Genomic DNA, 22,896 nt, shown 5'->3' on the forward strand with positions numbered 1-22,896 from the left:
TAAGTATGTTTCTTGAGGTTTACTATGGAAGGACCGAAAAAAAAAATGGAATAGTGACCAACAAGATAAATAAGTTGGTATCAATCATTCTCCAAAGGATTCTTACTGCCTAACAGTCACTCTCTAAAGGATTCCTACTGCATATGACTGAAATTGTGCTATCTACCTGGCCACTGATAAATGCCCAAGAATGTGTTACTGACTGAAGGTTAGTCAGCCTATAGACTGACCAATGACAACTGATGATCTGAAATAAAGGAACTGATAGTATGTAATTGGGCCAATCTTAAAGGTTGTTTTTTTTCCTTTATTAGTGAGTGAGCCCACGAGCATATACGGGAAAATAAAAGAGATGCATTTACTCCACACGGTCTCCCTTTCCCTTCTTTCAGTTCTCCAACCTGTCTGATCTTAGGCACTTGTATATGTACGTGGAGTTTCTGGCTGAGATTGGAACCAAGGTCTCCATGTGGGATCCAGCTATCCTGAGCCGAGGGTTTCCTCTGGAACAGGGAGTCAGTCCAATTTTAGAATCTTTTCAGAAGTTTAATCAGAAAGAATTGAGATGCAGATAGAAAGAAAAGCCCAAAGACTCTCCAAGTCAAATTCAACCAGATAATGTAACTAAGTAACTTTACTAGCAGTTCAAAGCAAGTTAAAGGATCAAGAAATTCTGTTTCCCAGGTAGACTGTAAGCTATCCCAGTGTCCTTAGTAATGACAGATTCTGAAGAACTGTTTATATTTATGTGGCCCAACTTCCAGTTCCTTAAACATTTTTTCTGAATCTACTTTTTAAAAGGGAATGCATTCACACAATACAAAAGTCTAAAGGCCCCCAAAACTTCATAGTAAAAAATCTTCCTATTACCTCTGACTCCAAGTACCCGTTTCTTTTCTCAGGTGCAAAAACTGTTATCTGCATATAGATCTACACAGAACTGCCTGAAAATTGGTTACATTTATCCTTTACAGCAGTGATTCTCAATCAAGGGCAATCTCCCAGTCCCAAGAAAACCAGCAGACATTTGGCAATGTTTAGAGACATTTCTGTTTGTCAAAACTGAAAAGATGTGCTACCAGTATCTAGCGGGTGGAGTCAGAGATGCCACTAAACATCCTACAACCACAGAACACCATGTTACAATGAGGAATTATCCCCCCCAAATGCCAATAGTATCATGTTGGGAAATTGTGCTTTACCGGAATTTTCAGTTAATTACAATCTGCGATATTAGGCAATACTGCTAGTAACTAAAGAGATATTTTTATTGCTTTGATTATAATAGAGAAATTGAATTATTAGTGGGGTATTGCCATGTTGAAAAACTAACTGCTTGGTGACTTAATAAAAATGACATTATAAATAATTTTTATGAGCAATTGCTTACTAAAGGTTTAGGAGGTTACCAAAACCCCTAAAGCTAGTATTTACTACTTCATGTCCCATTTTGCTAACGCTAAAACACAACTTCCAGTAAAACTAAGATTATAAAACAGTTTTACAATGTAATTGACTATGAACCATTTTCCTTTTATTATTTATCTCACATTAAGCCCATCTGTTAGGTAAAATATTAATTGTAAATAATTAACTTCGTTGTAATTATTTAAGGCCTCTCTTTTACTGGAAATGATTTGCAATTTGTAGAGTTATTTTCTGTAATTATTATTATAAACTACCATTTGTACTGCTCATAATTTAAAGCAAACAGTAGCAGAAAAAAATTCTTTTGCACTATACCAGAGATGACACTAGTCCTTGAAATTATCCAAAAGAAGAAATAATACAGTTTCTAGCCTTCTTCAGAAAGTGCGTGAACCCTATGGCAAAAACTTTAAAAAGACAAAAAACAAAAGATTTAATCCTGTATTATCCATAAATGTCTTCATACATTCTTCTCTATATTATAATAGTACCATAGGAAATAATTTTTTTAAGTATCCTCAAAGTTTATTTTCCTTTTCAAGATCTCTCTTCACCTTCTTGTCATTTCCTTAATTTCCTGCCAAAGGAAAGTGCAGCTCCATATCTCTAACTTTTCTCTTTGTTTATCTGTGTGATATTTCTTTTATTTGACTGACATACAGTGTATATATGCTTTGAAAAACCATATTGTAAAGATATATGATGATTAAACATAAATAATTTTTTTAAAAAAGAAAGAATGAAAGGAAATGAGTCAGGAGCCAGTCTTTAGATGGGTTCAAATCCCTCACTTCTATTTCCTCTCTAAGTGCTCTTGGGCAAGTTATTTAAACTCTGCATTTCATTTCCTTCAATTTTGAAACAAGGACTTAAGATATGCAGAGACCATACATATATTCATAGAGTGTTTTTGATGATTGAATGGGTTATTACCTTCCAATTACTTGGAATGGTCATAGAACTTAGCAAGGACTTGTTTTTTGTTTTGTTTTGTTTTGTTTTTTATTCTTTTTTTCTATCACTTGCATCTTAATGGGCAAGATGCCTTTGAGGGTAATTTTTACCCTACTCATTAAAATAAACAAACACTTACATATGAGATACTCTTTTCAAGAGTACACTGTAATAGTATGATGTGTAATAGTGTTAGTCATGGTCAAGGTAATATTTGTCATCTTCTTCTCTAAAATTCTTTATAGTATGTCAATCTTACTTTCTCAGTTCAGTTAATATGTATGTTATTGCCAGAGAAGTAACACATCAATGTTTCCCATTAAGTGAAGAGGGCACTTCTCATAGCTAAAATGTTCAGTCCTCTTCTGGAAAGACAGGTCTCCATGTGGGATCCAGCTATCCTGAGCCGAGGGTTTCCTCTGGAACAGGGAGTCAGTCCAATTTTAGAATCTTTTCAGAAGTTTAATCAGAAAGAATTGAGATGCAGATAGAAAGAAAAGCCCAAAGACTCTCCAAGTCAAATTCAACCAGATAATGTAACTAAGTAACTTTACTAGCAGTTCAAAGCAAGTTAAAGGATCAAGAAATTCTGTTTCCCAGGTAGACTGTAAGCTATCCCAGTGTCCTTAGTAATGACAGATTCTGAAGAACTGTTTATATTTATGTGGCCCAACTTCCAGTTCCTTAAACATTTTTTCTGAATCTACTTTTTAAAAGGGAATGCATTCACACAATACAAAAGTCTAAAGGCCCCCAAAACTTCATAGTAAAAAATCTTCCTATTACCTCTGACTCCAAGTACCCGTTTCTTTTCTCAGGTGCAAAAACTGTTATCTGCATATAGATCTACACAGAACTGCCTGAAAATTGGTTACATTTATCCTTTACAGCAGTGATTCTCAATCAAGGGCAATCTCCCAGTCCCAAGAAAACCAGCAGACATTTGGCAATGTTTAGAGACATTTCTGTTTGTCAAAACTGAAAAGATGTGCTACCAGTATCTAGCGGGTGGAGTCAGAGATGCCACTAAACATCCTACAACCACAGAACACCATGTTACAATGAGGAATTATCCCCCCCAAATGCCAATAGTATCATGTTGGGAAATTGTGCTTTACCGGAATTTTCAGTTAATTACAATCTGCGATATTAGGCAATACTGCTAGTAACTAAAGAGATATTTTTATTGCTTTGATTATAATAGAGAAATTGAATTATTAGTGGGGTATTGCCATGTTGAAAAACTAACTGCTTGGTGACTTAATAAAAATGACATTATAAATAATTTTTATGAGCAATTGCTTACTAAAGGTTTAGGAGGTTACCAAAACCCCTAAAGCTAGTATTTACTACTTCATGTCCCATTTTGCTAACGCTAAAACACAACTTCCAGTAAAACTAAGATTATAAAACAGTTTTACAATGTAATTGACTATGAACCATTTTCCTTTTATTATTTATCTCACATTAAGCCCATCTGTTAGGTAAAATATTAATTGTAAATAATTAACTTCGTTGTAATTATTTAAGGCCTCTCTTTTACTGGAAATGATTTGCAATTTGTAGAGTTATTTTCTGTAATTATTATTATAAACTACCATTTGTACTGCTCATAATTTAAAGCAAACAGTAGCAGAAAAAAATTCTTTTGCACTATACCAGAGATGACACTAGTCCTTGAAATTATCCAAAAGAAGAAATAATACAGTTTCTAGCCTTCTTCAGAAAGTGCGTGAACCCTATGGCAAAAACTTTAAAAAGACAAAAAACAAAAGATTTAATCCTGTATTATCCATAAATGTCTTCATACATTCTTCTCTATATTATAATAGTACCATAGGAAATAATTTTTTTAAGTATCCTCAAAGTTTATTTTCCTTTTCAAGATCTCTCTTCACCTTCTTGTCATTTCCTTAATTTCCTGCCAAAGGAAAGTGCAGCTCCATATCTCTAACTTTTCTCTTTGTTTATCTGTGTGATATTTCTTTTATTTGACTGACATACAGTGTATATATGCTTTGAAAAACCATATTGTAAAGATATATGATGATTAAACATAAATAATTTTTTTAAAAAAGAAAGAATGAAAGGAAATGAGTCAGGAGCCAGTCTTTAGATGGGTTCAAATCCCTCACTTCTATTTCCTCTCTAAGTGCTCTTGGGCAAGTTATTTAAACTCTGCATTTCATTTCCTTCAATTTTGAAACAAGGACTTAAGATATGCAGAGACCATACATATATTCATAGAGTGTTTTTGATGATTGAATGGGTTATTACCTTCCAATTACTTGGAATGGTCATAGAACTTAGCAAGGACTTGTTTTTTGTTTTGTTTTGTTTTGTTTTTTATTCTTTTTTTCTATCACTTGCATCTTAATGGGCAAGATGCCTTTGAGGGTAATTTTTACCCTACTCATTAAAATAAACAAACACTTACATATGAGATACTCTTTTCAAGAGTACACTGTAATAGTATGATGTGTAATAGTATGGTGTTAGTCATGGTCAAGGTAATATTTGTCATCTTCTTCTCTAAAATTCTTTATAGTATGTCAATCTTACTTTCTCAGTTTCACAAATATGTATGTTATTGCCAGAGAAGTAACACATCAATGTTTCCCATTAAGTGAAGAGGGCACTTCTCATAGCTAAAATGTTCAGTCCTCTTCTGGAAAGACGTTAGAACCTATTTTGGTAAAGGATACTCTAAAATAAAATTGTTGTAATTGACTAATGCTGTGATAAATATGGATGTGTAAGTGTCTTTCTGACTGTTTTCCTATGCTTTGGGTAAATACCCAAGATGGATATTACTGAGTTAGGGTAGTTCTACTTGTAGATTTTCATGGAATCTCCATAGTTTTCTACAGTAGCTATTTTTTTTTTTGGAGAGGTTTTTGCTATAGGGCACGTGCGCTCACCAGACAGACAGAGAGAGACAGAGAGACAGAAAGCGAGAAATCTCCCCCAGGGGGGATGGCCACGCTGCAATCCCTTCTCCTCCATTCTCCTCTCGGGATCTTGGGCATGCACGCACACGCGCCTGGTGTGAGTTTTAAGCCACCGGGTCCAGGACGTGAACCGTGGTTGACTACATGGGAGTCCAGCGACATAACCATTACGCTAACTGCTGGTCCCTTTCTACAGTAGCTATTCTAATTTACCTTCTCACCAATAGTGTAGGAGGGTTCCTTGTTCTCCACATTCTCGCCAGCATTTGTCATTCTCTATTTTCTAATCATATCCATGTTGACTAAGGTTAAATGGCATCTCATTGTGGTTTTAATTTGCATTTTTCTTATAATAAAGAAAGCAATCCCATGTATAATACACACACACACACAAATGAGATACTTAGGAATGGATCTAACCAAAGAATTGAAAGACCTTTACAAGGAAAACTATGAAAGATCAAAAAAAGGAATTGAACAGGATACATGAAATTGGAAAGACATTCAATGTTCCTGGATTAGAAGAATTAATATGATGAAAATGTCAATTCTACCTAAATTAATTTATAAATGTAATACAACTTCAATAAAATTACCAGAGATATTCTAAGCAAAAATAGAAAACATAATCATAAAATTTGTTTGGAATCATAAGAGGCTCCACATCACCAAGGCAATACTGTACAAAAAGAATAAAGTGGAGGCATCTCACTGCCTAACCTCAAAATAGATGACAAAGCTGAGATAACCAAACAGCATGGTACTGGCACAAAAATAGGCATGGAGTCCAATGGAACAGAGTACAGAATCTAGAAATAAATCCCAAACATACAAACAATTGATCTTTGACAAAGAACAAAAGACAATCTAGTGTAAAAAAGAAAGTATATTAAGAAAATGGTACTGGAAGAACTGGATATCCATCTGCAGAAAAATGAAATTGGTCTGCTCTCAATTTAACAAAATTCAACAGCATATGGGTCAAAGACCTAAATGTAAAGCCTCAAATGATTAAGATTACTGGTAGAAAACACACTACAAACTCTTTTTTTTTTTTTTTTTGGAGAGGTTTTTGCTATAGGGTGCATATGCTTACCAAAAAGAGAGAGACAGATAGAAAGCGAGAAATCACCTCCCAAGGGGGATGGTCATGCCACAATCCCTTCTCCTCCATTCTCCTCTTGAGATCTTGGGCACGCACGCACATATGCCTGGTGTGAGTTTAAGCCACCAGGTCCAGGATTCGAGCTGTGGTCAGCTACATGGGAGTTCAGCGACATAGTCATTACGCTAACTGCTGGTCCCACAGGGCAAACTCTTGAAGACATTGGCGTAGGCCAAGATTTCTTAAATAAGATCCCCAAAGCATAGGCAATAATCCCCAAAACAGGCAAGTGGGATGACATCTGACTTCATCGTCAAGTACATGACTACAAACAGCCTCTCAACTAAACCCTTACTAGCTGCAGTATAAGAGGTAAGATGCCTTGAATGCAGCATAAAAGCCAAAGAAAACCAACTCCCAAGCTAAGGCACTCTTGGAGCCTATGTTCTAGTCATTACATGGACAAAGATTTCAAAGTATCTTGCGCTTTACACACCCACTGCCACAATAACAATGTGCACACAGACAGAATCATTATATTTCAGAAGTGAGAATTTGTTGAGTTTAATAACCAATTGACTCTATAACTGCTTCATATTCCTTCAGCACATCATGCTCAATTCCCTCAATAATTAAAATTGACCTTACAAATGCCAACATTTGGAGATTTTTATTTCCAGTAAAATAAAATCTGGTATGCCAAGGAAAATTAGGCTGTATGTGGAATAGCCACAAATCACTAGGCAACCAAATTATTACAGTGCAACAAGGCCAAGCACTAAACCATCACATAATTCTGGGGACATTTTGCTAGAGTCTAAACAGCTAACCAAATGAAATCATAGGTTCTCTGGAAAGCAAAGCTGACCACTTCTGGCTGATTCATATCAACAAGTTTCCATCAGAAATTTGAGAAAAAGCAGTTAGGCTCTTCCCTAGTGATTGAATTTATCTCTAACTGTACCAGTTGCAGACTTACCTCAATGTGCTCAAGGGTAAGACCAAATTTTATTTTAAAACTATCCAGATCAGGGCCGGCAGGTGGTGTGGTTAAGGACGCAGGGCTCCCACCTGGCAGACTATGGTTCGAGTTCTGGACCTGGCAGCTTGCTTTGTCACTTTCTCTCTCTCTCTCACTTGCTCACTCTGTCCCTCTCTGGTCAAATTTAAGTAAATAAATAAATAATGTTAAATAAGATAATTCTTTAAAAAAAAATAACAGTAATAAAACTATCCAGATCATCTCTCCCATAGGCTAGGGGTCTGGCCCTTCCTATTTTAACATAGATTCCTTCTGAATCCTTCTGAGCCTATGTTAAAATTCCAAACATAATTTTCATTTAAATACTAATGCAGGCTTTAGAAACATTATTGAGGATATGAAAGTATAATATTAAAAAGATATACACAAGATAAAACATCCAAATTAAAAAAAGAGAAAAAGGAAAGAGTTAATGAGAATAAATAAGAGAAAATACACACAAAGGAGAAATTGCAGCTACTGGATATGGGGAATGGGAACAGATTTCAACTCACTCAATTTCTCATGAAGTTGTGGAAGATATGTCCTGAATTAGGTTGGGGCTGGAGGATACGGGTTCCTATGGGAGCAGAGAAGCTGACTGCCCTGGTAGTATACATTCTAAGCATGAGTTTCAGCAGCATCCTTTTTTTCCCATTCAGAATATTATCTGTGCTCTTAGGCTCAGTTATTGCACCCCAGAGGGCTGTGAACAACCAGCCTTCATCCTTAACTCCTTGTTTCTTCCTGTCTTCTGAAAGCAGATGTGTATTCTTCCCAACTGTGTGTCTTTTTTTGTTTGTTTGCTTCCTTCCCTGCAGTTTATCAGGCTGTCTTCTTTCCCACTACATTTCTGTAAATACCCAGTGCAGTGTACATGTTACATCTAATGCACAATGCCGCAGAAGCTCAAAAGTTTACCCCGGTTTTGGTGCTGGCCAAACTGCCCAATTATTCCCAGTCATCAGTAACACATTGGTGGATTCATTCTTTGTTCTCACTGGTCCCTGAAGGCGGATAAACAAATAAGCACCATTCACCAAAGACAAATGAGAACACTTAGGCTGCAAATTCTTTCTGCTGTCTATGAAGACACCCTAATAAATTGTGCGTTTTTATCATGAGGATATTGTTGTGCATTTTTCAACTTTATCTGCTTAGCACAACAGGCTTGACACATTATTTTGCAGGTGTATTAAGGTTCTTACACAGTTAGCTTTTCATGCTTAGAAGGATTTATTAACTAAGAGATAAGGGAGTGAGCATCTACTTTTTACAGCAATGTTTCTTGAGATGAGATCTGTGGACCACCTGCAAGAGAGTCACTTCTGTGGTTATTAAAAATGATGATTACTAATCAACAGAAGAATATATAAATAAATTATAGTACATACAATGGAAATCTTTTCAACAATCAGAATGTACCAGCAACTGATATCTACAATAAAACAGATGAATTTCATAAATATTGTGCTGAGCTAAAGAAGTTGGACACAAAAGTGGAAATTAATGTGATTCATTTATACACATTTCTAGAATAGGCAAAATTAACATGTGGTGATAGAAATCGGATGAGCGGCTGCTTCTGGGAGGAGAGTGCTGAGTGGGAAGGGGCAGGAGAAATATATCTTGGGTAAGGGAGATGCTCTGTGCCTTGATGTGCATTCCCAAAAATCAACCAAATGGAACAAGTAAGATCATAACATATCTCTGTGTGTTACTATATCTCAACCCTTCAAAATGTTGGTTCCTATGTCCTACCACCCAAGCATCTGCACTTACCAAAATAAATTTTGTATTTTAGCATAGTTTTAGATTTACAGAAAAGGTCCAAAGATAATACAAACCAGTCTCACCAATTACCATCTTTCATTACTGTGATAGTTTTGACATGACTAATGAACCAGTATTGATACATCATTATCAACCCCATTCTTGATTCAGAATTAGTTATTTTTCCTCTACTGTTCTTTTTCTCTGATTCTATCTAATGTTTTTTTCTTAAGAGACATTTCAAGGAAAATCTCATCAAGGACACCACATTGCATTGAGTCGGCATGTCTCCTTCAGACTCTCTTGGCTGTGACAGCTTCTCAGATATTCCTTGTTTTTTTTTTTTTTTTTTTTATCTTTTGAGAAGCACTGTTCAAGTAGTTTGGAAAATGGCCTTCAACTAGATTTTTTTTTTTTTTTTTTTAACATTAGAGGTTATGGGTTTTAGGGAGAAAGACCCTTGAGATGCAGTGTCAGTTCTCATCATGTGATAGCCGTGGTGCATATAATCAATAAGACTTATCATTTGTATTAATCTTCACCACCTAACAGAGGTGCATTTATATTTTAAAACAAGCTTGTTAGAGATTTCTAATATTCACTAATTTCCAAAGTGTCATATTAAATGTTAACATTTCACTGCACATTAAATAAATCATGCAATAAACCTACTTGTTCAAAAGCCATCTAATATTTACCAGAAGAGATATCTGCCAATATCAGTCATACACCTTGTACTTCTGTGTCTGGGGATAGGATGCGTGTCTTCCTGACATGTCATTGCTTTTCACATAAGATGATCCCTCCTTCCTTCCTGAAACACCGAGGTATCCTACATGTTTACCATTCACTAACTCTCCTTGACTCAGACATCTTTGGTTGCTCCCTGTAATTCCCTACAGATTTTAGTTACCAGCTGTTCATTCTCTAACTAGTCCTCTCATATTTCTCAGTGACTTCAATATCAACAAGTGTATTAATCCTGACACATGACCTTTCTAGTCCTTGACCTCATCCTCAAGTGACCTTGCCTCTTTCCCACCTCAATCATGGCCCTGGGAACCAGCAGTTAGCGTAATGGCTATATCGCTGGACTCCCACGTTGTCGACCGCGGTTCACATCCCGGACCCGGTGGCTTAAAACTCACGCCGGGTGCGTGTGCATGCGTGCCCAAGATCCTGAGTGGAGAATGGAGGAGAAGGGATTGTGGTGTGACCATCCCCCCTGGGGGGCGATTTTTCGCTTTCTGTCTGTCTCTTTATCTCTCTCTGTCTGTCTGGCGAGCACATGCGCCCTATAGCGAAAAAACTTCTCAAAAAAAAAAAAAATCATGGCCCTATCTAATCTTCTCCAGTAACAATAATCTTGTCCACTCTAAAAATCCCAGTTGCAATCAGCACATCAAAATATCTGTTCTGACTAGGACTTCCTACATTTTCTTGTTCTTTTGAGTTCTCTGATTTCCCAAATTTTTTGCCTTTATATGTGTGTGTGTATATATATATATATATATATATACACACACATATATATATATATGAATAAATACATAAATAAAACAAACAACCCTCACTTCTAATCATTTGTCCTTGCCAGCAGGTTATGGCCCTGGGTCCCACTGAAGTCCACACTTTCCTCCTTACATTTCTTAGCTTCTATGGCCCTAATATTGTATTACAATAGTTTATTCTAATATCTCCCCACTCTCAACTTTAATCCTAGGTAGACCCAAATATCTATCTTGCCTCTGAATTCTAGCAGCTGATCATGGACGATAGCATAAAGCATAACATGCAGCCTGTGCTCACCTAATTCATAACCACACTCACTAAATGACTTATACTCCCTTATCACTTTCATTTAGATGGTCCCTTGAGACATTATCTCATACCTTCTCTTCCATCCTCAAACTTCCACTACCTTCTCTCTCCCCCTCTCCCTGTCATCTCACTTTTGCTACTGAGCTTCTGATTTTATTGAGGAAACAGAAGCAAGCTGGGAGGGTTCTCAGGTGCTCCTACCACCGTATCTACCAGCATCTATTCCATTTCTCTGCTCTGCAGAGAAGAGGTTTTATAGGCACATTTCCTCTCCTTCCTCTTTCCCCTGTCTTCTTGATCCCACTTTGTTCAAGCTTGAATATCTGCCACTCCACTGGGGCTGCTCTTGTTAAGGGCACAGAAGACCTCCATGCTCTATGATCTAATGATCGTTTTGCAGGTAATGAATTTGACCAACTGGAATTATATAGTTGATCACTGTTACTTGACCTTCATAGTGCTAACCTTGTTTTTCTCCATAGCTCACCACTGCTCCATCCCAGGCTCCTTCGATAATTCTCTACAGTCAGATCTCTAAACACTGAAATACTGTAGGATTAAGTCTTCTCTGCTCGAAGCTTTAAATATGATCACTACCCTGGAAGATATCTAAAATGTATATATCTAGCCTGAACTTCTCCCTGGATCTGCGCACTCATATTTTCATGTCCTGGTATCTTTATTTAGATAATATGGAGCTGTAAATAAAAATTGTATCAGACCAGTTATATAGGAAAACTTTATTTGACTGTTACTATAGAGGAAACAGATTGAACTCAATTCTATTAAGTCAAAAATACAAGAGAGGGCTAGCCATACATCCAGTAGTTGAGGGAGCCAGATCCCACATAGCCAATGATCATGTTTAGACTTAAAACAGTTTAAGTCCTGGCTCCAGATGTAAATATATATATATATAAAAAACCACAGTGGGCAAGTCTGTGCGTGTGTGCATGTGCATGTGCCAACAAGCTCCAAATCATGGCAGAATGGAGAAATGGAGGAGGAGGAGTTACAATGTGACCATACGCCATTGAGAGGTTCCTCCCACCCTGTCTCTGTATCCCTGTCCCTCTCTGGCAAGGGTATGCAATTAAATAAACAAAAATGGCAAAAGTGATTTTGGAGCACTGGGGTGAGATAGTCATTATAATTAAACCATTAATTTTAGTGCTTGTTGAAGTTAGGCTCCTACCCTTTCACAGACACTAAGATATTGGGATGCCATCTTTCTTTATTATTATTATTATTATTCATACATTAAATCACTATACATCATTTAGATTGTGAAGAGCCTTTATCCAGCATGATTTACAACTCAGTCCAGCCCAGTTGAGACTATCATATACATCCTCGTCAACAGATAATAAACCTTATCTGTGTCCCACAAGTGTCTTACCTCTCCATTTCCCCCCCAAATTTCCTTTCCTATGCTCTTCCCCTCCCACACTCTTAATCTAACCATATCCCTAAACTTTATCTCTAGTGTCCATTACAATTTTTAATACTTTTATGTTCTCCAGCCTTTCAGTTTCTATCTTTCTTAATGATTACATTCAAAGGGATTACTCCCAGATTCTTGAGGAAGACATGCATTGTAGAAACTTTGTATCTCAAATGGTCAGGGAAAGTTTTCTTTTCCAAATTTTCCAAAGTAAATGCTCTTTAAAAAAAAAAATGTTAGGGGCTTATAGTCAGGAAGAATCTTGTCTAAGATTTAAATATGACAAAAGAAATATTAAGTCCATCTTGGTCATATCTATAAATTACCATGACAAAAAATAAATTATTGTTTTTTTTTTTCCTTCATTCTCAAAACTGTCCATCCTCTGGTATTCTCCAATTCAATAGTAATTACATTCTTCTAATGGAGCCCAAAAACTTATAATAAATATTAACACATCCTTTCTCATTTTTCCAAGCCCAACCTCTGTTTCTCTCTCACTCTCACTCCCATGCTTTCTCCCTCTATCTAATTACTCGGTAATATCGATCCAGATTCCAACCATCTCTCCGCTCATCCGTTCATTATCTTTACCACGCCATCCTATGGTAAGCCACCAAAATAACCCAAAGATTTCTTAAATTATTTTCCTAATTGTTCTTCCTGGTTTTATTCTTCCTACAGCCTACCTATCAGGTTGCCAAGTTTCCATTTCATTCAAATTCAAATTCATTATTTGCCTTAAAAAGCTTCAGCTGTTCTTGCTGCTCTCTCCTTACTTCAGCCTTTACCTGTGCTCCCACTCCAAGCTCTCTGCTCACCACTCAGTTGCCTCTTTGTTGTTGCTCATAGGTCCCAACCACGTTCCTACCTTCTGGTTGTGTACTTGTTTTCTTCATCGTGTAACATACTCTTTATATAACTAACAATACGTCCTTTTTTCATTAGATCTCCTCTTCTATATCAGTTGTCACCTCAATATTTGAGTTTTTTCCTCAGTTCATGTAATATTACAATATAATAACCGTCCTTTGTTTTTCCTCCTAGTCCTTACCATGCCTGACATATTATTAAGTTTGCTCACTTGTTTATTTTCTGCCTATCCAATTAAAATGTTACATTCTTTGAGAGCAGGACCTTTGCATAGGCTTTTTTATTGAAGGTATGCCAGGAACAGAGTGGCCAGGAAATACTTGTGACATAAATGAAGAATCCGCCTTAGTTCAGCGTTTACAAATGGCCTCCAAACTCCATGAAAACTCTTCTTCATGAACTTCGCTGGAAAAGTCATGATGCTTTATTGCACAGAAAAAAAAAAAAAAAAAAAAAAACATCATGACTTTTTTGACAAGCCAATAAATAAAGTACAAAATTCAGTTATTTCCTGCTTACAAGAAACACTTAAAAGTAAAATTAAAAGTTAAGGGAAAGGATGAAAAAAGATATATCATATAAACACTAGCTAAAAAAAAGTTATAAGGTACTTGATGGTGGCACAGCCATAAAACACAATGCTCTGAGACATAATCCCACATGAGAAGGTTTCTGATTCAGGTCTAGAGACTACTCTCCACATGCCAAGCAAACACATGCCCATCATCCAGGGCTAAGGGATGGGGTGGATCACAGCATTGAAACTATGCTGGGAGTGCTATGCATGTGAAAATAACATCATGACTTTATGACAACCTTAGTTTCAGGCTCTTCATTATTCTCTCAGCATTGGCCACTGCTACTCTTCTGATTTAACCATCACCACGTTTGATTATCTGGGTCACCAGGGGTTTATCACCCTTCGTGTCTCAAACTAGTTCATGAAAAAGCTATAGTTGAAACTAATCAACCTCCAAGCAATGAAATTCACTTCTTTGCATACAAACATCCACATTCCTGTGTCTTCCCATTCTTTTTAACAACTGCACTTCTCTCTGCCTTGACTTATTCTCACTCTACCTACCAGGCTGCTACTCATTTGTTACCCTCTTTCCATTTCAACCCCTTTTCTCTCAGGATAACTTCTATAAACAGTCATTTTAGTAATGCCCACATTATCACCCCTAATTCATTCATTCTTCAGCAAAATTTAAATTTCAGATCCTTCTCAGTCCACTTACTGATAACAGTCTAAAAATCTGTCAATCCATTCTAATTCTTTGACTAGTTATGTACTAGACTGATTGTTTTCCACTACCTAGTCAAAATTCTTAAATTCAGTCCTCAGGACTCTTTAAGAAACCTTTTGTTCACGTATCAAGGATTTTTTTGATCCATGATTACATTTTCTGTTGATTCCTCTGTGTACTGTTTAAAATGATTTCTGTGTTCCTCTAAATATCAATCCAATTTCTTCTCCTACTACAATCCATAAATGGCTTCACATTTTATTTTACTTAAAGGTCATTTGATGGGAAATTCTCAAAATTTCCCCTTAGCATTAAAAATGCACTTTTTCAGAGTCAGCAGTTAGTACGATGGTTATGGCACTGAATTTCTACATGGCTAACCGTGGTTTGGGTCCTGGACCTATGGTTTGAAACTCAGGCCAGGCACATATGTGTGCATGCCCAAAATCCTAGGAGGAGAGTGGAGGAGAAGGGACTGTAGTATGGCCATCCCCAGGGGGTGAGTTCTTACTTTCCCTTTCCCTGTTTCTATTTCTCTCTGACAAGCTCATGCACCCTATGGCAAAAACCTTAAAAAAAAATACACTTTTAAAACAAAATTAATTTCTTCCTTAATTCCAATATTCAAAGAAGAAATATATTATTTCTTTACTCCTTTCTACATCTAAACCCTGTATTTATTAGACCCTATTCTACTATATATAGGGTATTCTCTTCAAATGCACATATATTATTTTTCTCAGGACAATAAATCAACCATATCTCTCTGTTTATAACTGTCATGACAATCATCACTTAATGGTAGTCACTTTTTAATTTGTCTATATTGATTACTTGGGTATTTTTTTAAGAGTTAGTTTATTTAACTTTATTTATTTATGTATTCTAATTTGACCAGAGAGGAGAAGAGAGCATGAGAAAGAGCAAGCCATCAGGTCTGGGACTCAATCCGTGGTCAGACATGCGGGAGTCCAGTGCCCTTCACCACCAAGCCAGCTATTGGTCCCTACTTGGGTATTTCTAAGGACCAAGATAAAGGCTAACTATTACCAGCACTTTTACATTATAGAGCTGTCATTCAGTAAGTACTGAGTGAGTGAATGGATGTTATTATTTAAGAGTTGAAAAGAGGTCACACATAGAAGGAATCCTAGGATTTGTCAGCTCTAAATGAGTTCTAGCCCTTACATATGAACTCCACTAAGTCCACTCTGTCTGGAAACTGTTCATCAGAAAAACAGAATATTATATTATATAGATGCCTTTTTTTACTACAGAATGACATAAGAATAATGGTTTATTACATGAAGTATGTGATAGTGATAGTAATGGTGGAATCTGATTAAAATAGCTTGCATTCCAAGGTGTGAGTGCTGATCACTTTTGGCCTTGGTTGATCACCTTTGGCCTTGGTTCAGACACTAATTGAATGACTAATGAATTCCTTACTCTCCAATTACAGTTTGAAGTTTATTTCCAAAGAATCCAACTTCGTCCATCAGGCATGTTATCCAGAAAAACCTCACGAAATCACCTGTAAAAGTTCTAGATTCCTCCATTTGATCTTAAGAGATAAACTGATCTTGAAATTAAGGCAGCCAAAATTTCCATGTATGGATTCTGTTTTAATCACTGTAAGAGCAAGTTAACATGTAAATATATGATTTTTAACAAATTAATATTTTTATTGACCTGTTAGAATTGTTTTTTTTTTTTTAAATTGGCCTAAATTTCATAATATAGTCTAGTGGATTTAATTTTAGCAACTATCAGAGAACTCTCTATAATTGTTAAAATATATTATCATCCTTTCTTAGTTTTTCTACACTCAAGAATTTGGGTCTTGTAGCCAAGATAGTAAAAATTCTCATTTTTACTTTTAAAACCTTTTTTATGTTTTTGACTTCTATAGCTCCTACAGGTGATTTTATGATTCTTCTGGATAACATGCCTAATAGATGAAGTTGAATTCTTTGTATATTAACTTCAAAACAAAAACTTTCTATACAGCTTCTTCTGTGAGACTAGATTTCAGAGTGCCCCTTTGAATGATAATTTCCAATAACTAAAGGAATAAATTAAATTTTTACCAAAAAAAATCCTTATGTCAGAAATAGGTGGTATTTCATGGAAAGATAAGTAAATAATGGATATTGAGCAGGGAGGGACAGGAATGGGGGTGTGTGAGAAGTAAGAAAGCAAGCCACCAGGTCTGGGACTCGAACCATGGTTGGCCATGTGGGAATCCAGCATCCTTAACCCTTAACCACTATATTACCTGCCGGCCCCCTTTATTATTTAGTTTTAATAATAAAATTCTGCTATCTCAAGAGTCATTGAATGGTAAATCTGGACCTTGTTGATTATGTATACACACACACACACACACACACACATATATGTGTATACATATATAGTAGGCCCCACAAAATATCTATATCTTAATTCCTGAAACCTGTGATTCTTTACATGGAAAAAGAGTCTTTACATGTATAATTACATTACAATTTTTTTTTTTGAGAGATTTTCACTGTAGGGCGCGTGCGCTCGCCAGACAGACAGAGAGAGACATAGAGACAGAAAGCGAGAAATCACCCCCCAGGGGGGATGGTCACGCCGCAATCCCTTCTCCTCCATTCTCCACTCAGGATCTTGGGCATGCACGCACACGCGCCCGGCGTGAGTTTTAAGCCACCGGGTCCGGGACACGAACCGCGGTCAACTACGTGGGAGTCCAGCGACATAGCCATTACACTAACTGCTGGTTCCCGTACATTACAAATTTTTGATGGGGAGATTATTTACTGGGTTGTTGGAAAAGTCGTGATGCATTTTTTGCATATGAACACTCACACAATAATGTAGATATGGAGACAGAGGCTGAAGTGATGTAGCTACAAGCTAAGGATCCTGGCAACCACCAGAAACTGAAAGATATAAGGAAAATACTCTCCTCTAAAAGATTGTGGCTTAGGTAACACCTTATCTCAGGCCAGTGAAATTGATCTCAGAACTGCAAACTCAAAACTTTGAGTTTACATATCTCTGTAGTAATTTTTCATGGTTAAATAAGTTTTATTGTCACATCTAACTGCTTTGTAGATATACGTTGTAAATTTCAGAATGGTATAAAAATAAAATATTTTCCTGAATGTCAGAATCTGAACAGAGGTGGGACCAGCAGCTAGCATAATGGCTATGTCACTGGACTCCCATGTAGTCGACTGTGGTTCAAGTCCCAGACCCACTGGCTTAAACTCATGCTGGGTGCATGTGCACATGTGCCCAAGATCCTGAGAGGAAAATGGAGGAGAAGGGATTGCGGCATGGCCATCCCCCTTGGAGGGGGTGTGTGTGTGATTTCTCGCTTTCTGTCTCTCTGTCTGTCTCTGTCTTTCTGGCGAGCGCACGCGCCCAATAGCAAAAACCTCTCAAAAAAAAAAGGAATCTGAACTAGTCCAAAGGAAAGGCAGTTAAACTCCAAGTATTAACTTGATGGGCTGACCTTGTCATAAATGGTGGGTCTTACCATTTCCAAACCAGGAGCCCAACATGCTCATGAAGGTCTTTATAGATTTATCCATTCTGGACAAAACTAGAAAACAAGTAGTAATTAAATAAAATTATAAGTGCTTCCCAACAGGGTCTCTACACATTCTGCCATTATATCTCAAACGGCAACTTGGAATAAAAAATGTTTGGTTACTCAGATTTTCAATGAATCTTTATTCACCAAGATTCCCAAATAGTTAAGTAAATGTCTTTCCTCCACACATAGAACGAATACTAGGATTTGTCAGATCTAAATGAGTTCTATCCCTTACATATGAACTCCACTAAATCTACTGTCTGGAATCTGTTCATCATAAAACCCAAGCCTGGTCCATAACTCCTGCTATCCACTGCTATGTGTCCTTCCTTTAAGACTGTAGGACAGAGACCATAAATGAGTTAGTGAAACACATTTATGTAATCCACCAAGTCACTGCAATCCACCAAGAGAAAAATAATTTATGACATACACATGTGGATGATTACTTACTGGTGATTAGTATTTCTACATTTTTTTAAAAGGCAACCATTTTAAGTGGCAATAGAGATCAGGCTAGTAGAAGAAAGTTGAAACAAAGCCCTCTCTTTTAATCTCATAAAGTCATGCAGATAAGAAAAGAAATATCTGATTTTTCCAATCTGTCTTCTTGGAATTATCAAAATTTCTTTTCTGGCAAAAATGAATTTATATCATCCTAAAAAAAAATTCTTGGAAGGCCTCTGCTAAACTCTTTTCCCTTTGAAAAAGTAAATTTCAAAGGATGATAGTGCAAGAGATAAGTTTTTGATTTACAGGACATTTATAGACTAATTGTGCTTAGTCTCTAATTTCCAATTTATTTTAAAGAACAGAAACTACACTGATACGTTTTACTTTGCCTACATTTACCGATACATCCATGAATCGCACCAGAATTAGGATAACTTGATCATCGTCATGACTCTGTCATGAAAGCTGCACACTGTATCCAGAGGCGAGGACAAGAGGACGGAGGCTCCTAGTTCTGTGCACAAAGATTCTCCCCGTGGGAGTCAAGGTATCTGAGAAATCAGTTCTCTCCCAGATTAAGTCCTCAAAAACTCTCTCAATATGCAAGTAAGAAAAACAGTACTAAGTGGAGAGTTTCTTTTGTCTTGTGAAATCTGACGTGTCATGGGTCATGGGTCAGGATTCTTAAATGTGAGTATTCACTATTAGAGGGCTCAGTAGGGTCAATCAAATTTTCATAATCACTGCCATGTGAATTCTTTTTTGAGAGGTTTTTGTTTTGTTTTGTTTTGTTTTGGTATAGGGCGCATGCACTCACCAGACAGACAGAGAGAGACAGAGAGACAGAAAGTGAGACATCACCCTTCCCCTCCCAGGGGGGATAGCCATGCTGCAATCCCTTCTCCTCCGTTCTCTTCTCGGGATCTTGGGCACGCATGCACACGCACCCAGAGTGAGTTTTAAGCCACCAGGTCCGGGATGTGAACCACGGTCGACTACGTGGGAGTCCAGCGACATAGCCATTACGCTAACTGCTGGTCCCACTATCATCTGAATTTTCACCACTGTTTCCAACTGCTCTTTGGGAAAGAGGAAGGTCTGTTCCACTTTTTGGATACTTCTGTCCAGCACTGGTGAAAGCATAATTACAAGAACCCACAGCTTGAGGTCAAGGCATATAGATAAACTTTTCCATGTGACAATGGCTCAAAGTATTTTCTTGATTGTTTGGGTGAAAAATCTCAATAAGGAGGAGGAAGATCGGAGGCCTTGGCAGCATCAAGCGTACTTCTACCTTCGGCTAAAAGCCCAGAATAGGGCATCAGAGGACTGAACACTGGTTCCAAACTTTCAGATGGCATCAGTTTAACATTGTCTATTGTAACCTCCTTTTTTTCCTCTGTGTAATTTGTCTTCTTAATTTGTTCACTTCTTCCTGACAAGATTTAATAACTCGCTCACTCTTTTCTACACCTGCACATACTGCCTGCTCTTTCTCCTGAAGTGCATTATAAACTTGACAAATCGCCCTGATGTCTTTCATTACTCCATCTTTGTCAAAAAAAAAAAAAAGTCAGTACCATGTTCTTTAATAACTTTGGCATAACTCTGAGAAGTAATTGGCACCGAAGAGAGTGTATAGTCTTGCTGGCTAGCATTGCCTAGATTGGGAATATCAAGTGCTATCCTTTGATTATACCTTCAATTTAGTCTAACGAGAACATATTCTAAAATATGAGTAGGATTATTGGCGATGGAGATGAAGCTGCAGAGGAGGAAGAGGAGGTGGGTGCATGGAGGATGCAGGTAAGCTGCTTATGGAACACCTGCACTCAGTAGGACATCTGCATATTTGGCCGAAATCTGGACCACCTCATAACTTTCTTTCTCCGATCCTTAAGAATTTGTAGAAATTCTCTTGGTTAACTTTGCATAGTCATAGAAACTAAAAAGTTTTGAACAAGGCTGATGGTTATGAATTTCAATTACTTGTAACAATTCTCTATTGCTTATTTGTGAGTCACAGATGTTAAAGGCTTCCTTTTGGTCTTACCTCTCCCAGGAAAAATCCTTCATGGTCCTCGTTGTTAGCCCTGTGGAAACACACAGCGCTGAAGGTATAGCCTGAAATAAAAGCTACCATGACAGAAATCTCATTCTCTGTAATATTAAGCCACAAATTTGTAGTTTTTCTTCCTTCTTTCCTTTTTTTTTTTTTAACGCAGCTGTAAGAAAGCAATATATAGTACAAAATCATCATTTATTTGGAGAAAACTGAGTTTCACTGATGTGATATTACTCACGTATAGTAACATAATTAGGGGGAAAGCAAAGCTAGAACACAAATTCCCTGCCTGACAATTTAAGAAATATTCCATGAATTAGTCCATTACTTTTTTATGTTTTGTTTGGGTACAAATAGAACACATCACATATATTTTCACTGTAACTTCTAGAAATAATGTTCTCATTAGAGCCAGTCTCCTTCACCTACTCTCTATTTCCATTTAAATAAATCTACATTGAATTAAAAAATGTAGTAATCATCCAGTTCTTTTCAAAAAAATGAAGGTGCCTTATGCCCCATATCCCACATGTTTTCTATTTTTATTTATATATTTATTCATTTTTAGAGAAATTTTTGCTATAAGGTGCATGCACTTGCTGGAGAGACAGGAAGTGAGAAATCACCCCCAAGGGACAAAGCCATGTCACAATCCTCCATTCTCCTCTCAATATTTTGAGTATGGGGACCAGCAGTTAGTGTAATGGCTATATCACTGGACTACCATGTAGTCAACTGTGGTTCGAGTCCCAGACCTGGCGGCTCAGACTCATGCCAGGTGCATGTACGTGCATGCCCAAGATCCCGAGAAGATTGGAGGAGAAGGGATTGTGGTGTGGCCATCCTCCCTGGTGGGTGATCTCTCACTTTCTGTCTCTATTTCTGGCGAGCACATGCATCCTATAGCAAAAAACCTCTCCAAAAAAAAAAAAAGATTTGGGGTATGCATGCATTGATGCCCAATGTGAGTTTTAAGCCACTGAGTCCAGGTCTTGAACCCATGGTCAACTACATGAGAGTCCAGGGAGATATCCATTATGCCATGTGCTGCTCCTCTATTATTTATTTTCAAAATTAATTCAGGTACTATAAATAGTGGACCATGTAGGGCTGGGAAATTTTGTAATTATCACAGAAATCTATAGCATTTCTATATATGAACAACAGGCAGACTGAGATAGAAATGAAAAAAGTTCTTCCATTTAGCATAGCCACAAAAAGTATAAGATACTTAGGGATAAATCTAACCAAAGAAGTTAAAGACCTCCATAAGGAAAACTAGGAGAAGTTAAAAAAGGAAATTGAAAATGACACAAAAAAGTGGAAGGACATCCCATATTCCTGGATTGAAAGAATTAATATAATCAAAATGGTAATTCTACTCAAATTAATCTACATATTTAATGCAATGCCAATCAAAATACCAGACACATTCTTCACAGATTTAGAAAAGACAATCATAAAATTCGTCTGGAATAATAAAAGACCCCTTATAGCCAAAGCAACTTTGCACAAGAGGAGTGGAATGGGTGGCATCTCACTCCCTGAGATGGTAACCAAAACAGCATGGTACAGACACAGGAACAGACATGTGGACAAATGGAACAGAATTGAGTGCACAGAAATAAATTCCCAAGCATTCAGTCAACTGATTTTTGATAAGTGGTACCTGTCAATCTGGTGGGAAAAGGAAAATGTCTTCAGCAAATGGTGATGGAAAAACTGGATTTCCACCTGCAGAAAGATGAATCTGAACCCCTACCTCTTACCTTTGACAAAAATCAATTCAAGGTAGATCAAATACCTAAATCTAAGACCTCAAATTATGAAACTGCTCCTAGAAAACACTGGGGAAACTCTAGGAGACATTGGGGGTAGGGAAAAACTTCTTAAATAAGACCCCCAAAGCACAGTCGATAATCCCCAAAATAGACAAGTGGGATTACATCAAACTAAAAAGTTTCTGCATGGCAAAAGACACAGTAATTAGTGTGAATAGACAGCCCTCAGAATGGGAGAATATTTTTGTAAACTATGTGTCAGATAAGGGACTGATAACCAGAATTCACAAGGAACTCGAGCAGCTGTTCTGAAAAAAGAGGATCAATCTATTAAAAGATGGGAGAATGAGTTAAAAAGAAAAAAAAAAAAAACACTTTCTAAAGATGA

At 37.0% G+C, this 22,896-nt stretch overlaps 1 pseudogene; it reads right to left on the bottom strand.

The window, feature by feature from the left end:
- Positions 1 to 19,323: 19,323 nt before the first annotated feature.
- LOC102501700 (BRISC complex subunit Abraxas 2 pseudogene) lies at positions 19,324 to 20,811 on the bottom strand (annotated as a pseudogene).
- Positions 20,812 to 22,896: the final 2,085 nt, after the last annotated feature.

This window comes from Tupaia chinensis, unplaced genomic scaffold (assembly GCF_000334495.1).
Source record: "Tupaia chinensis unplaced genomic scaffold, TupChi_1.0 Scaffold000410_1, whole genome shotgun sequence".
NCBI lineage: Eukaryota > Metazoa > Chordata > Mammalia > Scandentia > Tupaiidae > Tupaia > Tupaia belangeri.